This window comes from Triticum aestivum, chromosome 3D (genome assembly GCF_018294505.1).
Source record: "Triticum aestivum cultivar Chinese Spring chromosome 3D, IWGSC CS RefSeq v2.1, whole genome shotgun sequence".
Taxonomy (NCBI): Eukaryota; Viridiplantae; Streptophyta; class Magnoliopsida; order Poales; family Poaceae; genus Triticum; species Triticum aestivum.
Window position 1 is genome coordinate 9,596,784 of NC_057802.1, and position 6,345 is coordinate 9,603,128.

Below are 6,345 nucleotides of genomic sequence, written 5' to 3' on the forward strand. Positions count from 1 at the left end.
GCCTGCTCTTTGTGCCACTCCTCTACCGGTGAGCGCTTGCGAGGCGGCAAGCTGCTACGGCCGCCGAGCCCCCCTCCCTCCCAGGCCACCGGTCCCGCTCCCCGCGCTCGACATCGGGGCGAGGTTCGGGTGGCTACGCGCACCACAAAACGCTGCCAGAGGGAAAGGGATTTTGTCTCAGAGATGTGGGATTGCGGTGGAGGGGGATACGGAAAATGAAGGACGCAAACCCTAAAACGGCCTCGCGTCAGTATATATTGCGGATTTGAGGGCGGTTTACGGGCCTACCGTAAAAAATTTACGGGCTGGGCCATTTTTGCGGGGCCTGTTCGGGCCGGTTTTATTGTGCATCATGTAAATCCAATGAAAAGCACAACTCGGCGAGTTTTTAAGGGATGTGCTACAGATGCTCTAGTGCTTTACATGGGACTGTTGGGTACATAGCTCCTGAGATGATATGTGGGAGCTTTGGCATCATATCAAGCAAGACCGGTGTGTATATCTTTGGAATGATGCTTCTGGAGATGGCTGGAGGAAGAAGGAATGCCGACCCGAATTCGGTGAACTCAAGCCAAGCATACTACCCGGTGTGGGTGGATGATCGGCTAACTGAATAACACCATGTGTATGCATGAGTTGGATTATGGTGCATCCAGATGAAGCCTAATGAGTGAAGTGATAGAGATGTTGGAAGGTGGCCGCGATGGCTTGCGGATGCCTTCGAGGCCATTCTTCTGTTATGAAGGGCACGTCCGTACCAAGGGCATGAGTCAAAATATTGATGTGTGATGTAATGCACGGGATGATGCACTTGGCTTGTAAAATAAATGAATGAAGCAATGGTTGTATAGTTGTATAGTGTACTTCCAGACAGAAAGAAACATGTAATAACTACTACCTCTGTTCCTTAATATAAGTCGTTTTTGTAGTTCAAATAGTTCAATTGAACTACAAAAACGACTTATATTAAGGGACGGAGGAAGTAGCAGAGTAGCATCCTACTGCGATGTCCCAGATATTTTGCTACAGCTGGGAACTCTTATACATGATATTTTGGTTCAGCTGCTGCTCCTCTGTGTTTTCTGATATGCTCAAACTTTTGTGCTGGGAACAATGGTTTCCCTTATATGAACTCTTGCCATGGATTTCATAAAGAAGAATAAAAGCTGGTGTATGCCACCTGCAACTAGATTTGTTTTTGCTGAAACATATATGTTCAAATCTGGTAGAATCTTCAGGTACAGGTTTGGAAGACGGAGAACCTCAACAGCCGAACATATGTTTATGCATTTGCTGCACTCCATTCTTTTTAAGCAACGAGTAATTTTGAGTAATAAAACCGAATGAGGCCATTTGCTAATCTTCCTTTTAACTTTTATCAAGTCGTCACCGGTGACGACGGCAAAGGCTACACCCACATTCTTTATCGGCAGGTGGCAGTTGCATGTGCCAGTTGCTCCGGTGACTGCGAGCGCATCAATTGTCGTGGAAGAATGAATTCCACCTATGACTGCGACATCCCGCCATGTGAGATTTGGTGCAATCCTTTCGCATTAGCAGCAGTGAACATACCTAGCATAGGATAAATGCACATCATCATCAGTAGGAAGGAGGGAGATATGGTCTATGCTTTCAGTGCTGCCCGTATCGAAGTGCTGAAAGAAATGTCTTAGAAAGTTGAAACTGAAAGCAATCCAATTATTTTCTGTTTACTCCCTCCATCTCAGTTTATTAGTCTTGCACGTGTATCTAAGTCGTCAATTTAACTTATATAAAATAAATTGTTTAACATAAAAATTGTATCATTAGAAAATAGAATATCTAAAGTTTCTAATGATATATTTTTTTGTAATGTATGCCTCTTATTAAGTTGATCAAATTAACGACCTAGGTACACGTGCAAGACTTGTAAACTGAGATGGAGGGAGTATTATTTTGACGGGGAGAAAGCAACACATATAAGACAGGGCCTATGACGTAATCCACGGCATGTAGATGTAGAACGTACTGCTTGCTATAGTCTGTGGGTTTATATTTTCTAAAATAGTACAAATTTTTAAATTGGGTATTGCTAGTACATACTTATGTCACTATATATCAAACCGAAGCTTTTTGTCTCCATTATTTCCTGTTGTCGTCGTAGTAGTGCGCATGTGCGTTTACTGACCAGCAAGTGATTGACCGCAAGTCAAGGTCGTTGATGTGGAAAGCAAAGCACCACTTGGCAAAGCTGGAGCCTCCTATATCAAAAGCTCTCAGTTAGGGATCTCTCCACTAATCCACAAAAATATTACACCGGAAGGACCACTTGGAAGCTGGAGCCTATCAGAAACGACCCTTCCCACCATATTAAGATGGATGAATGGATAGATAAGATATCAGCCCAAAGCCAAAGCATGCACTTGCATCTCTGTCCTAAACATACATGGCCTCACTTGGATTTCCATCCATATCCATACCCATTCTCTTCTTGATCACCCTGCTGTCCACTGTACCCACATCTTCTTCTCCTGGTCCAAGCAAGAGCAATGGCAGCGACACTGATCTTGCTGCCCTGCTTGCTTTCAAAACACAGCTCTCCGACCCTCTCCGCATCCTTGCCAGCAACTGGACCACCAGCACGAATTTCTGTCACTGGGTTGGTGTCACATGCAGTCCGCGCCGGCAGCGGGTCACCGCTTTGAAACTGCCAGGCTCCCCCCTCCATGGATCAATCACTCCTCACCTTGGTAACCTCTCTTTCCTCTCCTATCTCAATCTCAACAATACAAATCTCACGGGCTCCATCCCCGATGATTTAGGACTACTTCGTCGTCTTAAATATCTACATCTCGGATTCAATGGCCTATCAGGTAGCATCCCAACCACCATAGGAAACCTCACAAAGCTTCGTGTTCTTTCCTTGCAAGGTAACCATCTATCTGGTTCAATCCCGGTAGAACTGCAGAACCTACAGAGTCTTGGCTACTTCCTTATCTTCAGGAATTACCTGAGCGGCTCAATACCCACCTATCTATTTAATAATACCCCTCTGATAACTCACTTGAACATTGGCAACAACAGCCTGTCAGGACATATTCCATCTTGTATTGGCTCCTTACCAATGCTCGAGTCCCTTGTCCTTCAAGCGAATCGTTTCAGCGGCCCAGTACCTCCATCAATATTCAACAATTCTAGATTAACTGACATCTGGCTTGAACTGAACTACAACTTAGTTGGTCCAATCCCTAACAACAAAAGTTTTAGTCTGCCAGCGTTGCAAAAGATCAGCCTGGGCGGCAACAGATTCACCGGTGAGATTCCATTGGGGCTCTCCTCTTGTCTCTACCTCCAAACTATCTCCCTCGATGGGAGTTTCTTTGAGGGTGTTGTGCCAACGTGGCTAGGTAAGCTTTCTCATCTCAGTTTCCTTTCCTTGGGTTGGAATCACCTTGTTGGTCAAATTCCTCTTGCACTTAGCAACCTCACTCAGCTAGGTTTACTAGCCCTGCAAGGCTGTAAGCTGTCGGGCTCCATTCCGGAAGAATTTGGACAGCTGGACCAACTCACTGTGTTGGATGTCTCATACAATAAACTAGTAGGACCCATTCCTGCTTCTCTTGGTAACCTCTCTGAATTAGCATACCTCCTCTTAAACAAAAATATGTTCCTTGGACCGGTACCAGGAACAATTGGTAGTATCAACTCTATGCTTCATATTGACATTTCAGAGAACCGCCTAGTGGGGGGTCTTAGCTTCTTATCCAGTTTTTCTAGGTTTAGAAAGCTCCAGTTTATTCAAATCTCTTCAAATAATTTCACCGGTGGCATTCCTAACTATGTGGGGAACCTGTCGAGCCAGCTGCAGATTTTCGCTGCATCTAAGAACAATTTTGTTGGTGAACTTCCGGCTATGATTTCAAACCTAACAGGTCTTGAATGGCTAGATTTTTCAGAGAATCAGCTGGATAGCAAGATTCCAGAATCCATTGTGATGATGGAGAATCTCCAGTGGCTTGCCCTGCATGGAAATCGCTTGTTTGGGTCCATCCCACCTCAGATTGCCATGCTCAAGAATATAGGAAATCTGTTCCTTTCCAACAATAAATTGTCTGGTTCAATACCGGAGGGGATTGGTAACCTGACCAAGTTAGAATACCTGATACTGTCTGCCAACCAGTTATCATCAATTATCCCATCAAGTCTATTTGATCTTGACAATCTCCTCTAGCTAGATGTGTCTCAAAACTTCTTGACTGGCACATTACTGGTTGATATGGGCTCTTTGAAGCAAATTTATAGCATGGACCTCTCTGCCAACCTCTTGGTTGGTAGCATCCCATATTCGGTTGGACAACTCCAAACGATAGCCTACTTGAACCTATCACACAATTCATTTGATGATTCACTTCCAGAATCTTTCAGCAAGTTAACCAGCTTGCAAAGTTTGGACCTATCACATAACAGTCTCTCTGGTACAATACCAAAGTACCTAGCAAATTTCACCATCCTGACCAGCTTGAACCTGTCTTTCAACAAGCTACAAGGTCAAGTACCAGAAGGTGGTGTCTTTTCAAATATTAGTCAACAATCCTTGATGGGGAATTCTGAGCTTTGTGGTGCTTCACGTTTAGGATTTCCAATGTGCCCAAGTAACTCTAAAAGAACTAATAATGGCCGCATGCTGAAGATTTTGCTCCCTACTATCATCATAGCAATTGGACTTGTAGCTTTCTGCATATATGTAACAACCAGAAAGAAGATTAAGAAGCAGCAAGGGATGTCAGCTTCTCCCGGTATGGTTGACATGCCCACCCATCACCTGGTCTCGTACCATGAGCTTGTTAGAGCAACTGATGATTTTAGTGAGAGCAACCTACTAGGGTCTGGAAGTTTTGGAAAAGTTTTCAAGGGCCAGCTAAGCAATGGTTTGATTGTTGCAATAAAAGTTCTAGACATGCAGCTAGAACAAGCGATGAGAAGCTTTGATACAGAGTGTGGTGTACTACGGATGGCACGACACCGCAATCTAATGAGGATACTCAATACCTGCTCCAACTTGGAGTTTAGGGCACTGGTGCTTCAATATATGCCCAATGGCAGCTTAGAGATGCTTCTACACAACTCTCAAGGTACAACACAATTGGGATTCAGTGAGAGACTAGGCATCATGCTTGATGTGTCATTGGCAATGGAGTATCTTCACCATGAACACTACGATGTGGTCTTGCACTGTGACTTGAAGCCTAGCAATGTGTTGTTCGATGAAGACATGACAGCACATGTGGCAGATTTTGGCATTGCAAGGTTGTTACTAGGTGATAACAGCTCTACAATCACTGCGAGCATGCCTGGAACTATTGGCTACATGGCACCAGGTACTCTTTACTATCTAGCAATTTTCTTGCTCAATCTACTTCCAATTGAACCACTGAGTAATTAAGTTAATCGGGCATGCCTTAATTTCAGAGTATGGGGCTCAGGGAAAAGCTTCACGAAAAAGTGATGTATTCAGCTTTGGAATCATGCTCTTTGAAGTCTTCACTAGAAAGAGACCCACAGATGCGTTTTTTGTCGGAGATATAAGCCTGAGGCAGTGGGTTGTTGAGGCGTTTCCTGCAGAACTTTTCCGTGTTGTGGATGATCAGCTACTACAAGGGTCTTTTAGCTGCAGCACGGAAGGCTTTCTTGTGCCGATATTTGAGTTGGGTTTGTCCTGCACTAGCGACTCTCCTGACCAAAGGATGACAATGAGCGATGTGGTTGTGAAGCTGAAGAAGATCCAAGTGGCCTACAATAAATCAATAGCGGCCGCACGGAATGACGCCAGTCATTGACCAACATTGCTTAGTTCGTCCTGCTATATATCAGAATAAAGGGCGAAAACCATGCAGCCGAATTCAAGATGTCAAAAAGCTATGATGCAGCTATTAAGATATGCCACAGGAATAGACTAGAACCTTCTAGATCCTATCCCGTACATGGTTTGGTTGAGATAAACCTTAACCGTCTTCCATGTAATCCTTAGTATTCCCTATGTATCAAGTATTCAAGTCCAATAACCTCTGGATGTGATTTCCTGCTTGTATGCTATTACGGGATATGCACCGCAATATAAATACATTGTACGCGGCGTCCTGTGGGGCGTGAGACGCTTCCTGAAATCCTACATGGTATTAAAGCATAGGTTCTTCCTCTTCCATCTAGCGATCACTACCCCGATCTGTACCCACGGCCACCACATCAACTGCCACCGGGGCTGCCCTTGGAGAAACTGACCAGAGGAAATCACCTCATGTGGAGGGACTAGATCATGCCACTAACCGGCACTGACGCCGCGTGGTCGAAGACGGTGTCACAAACAAA

General features: G+C 44.6%; 1 pseudogene; it reads left to right on the forward strand.

Moving 5' to 3' along the window:
- Positions 1-2,425: 2,425 nt before the first annotated feature.
- Positions 2,426-5,901, forward strand: LOC123073713 (putative receptor-like protein kinase At3g47110; annotated as a pseudogene).
- Positions 5,902-6,345: the final 444 nt, after the last annotated feature.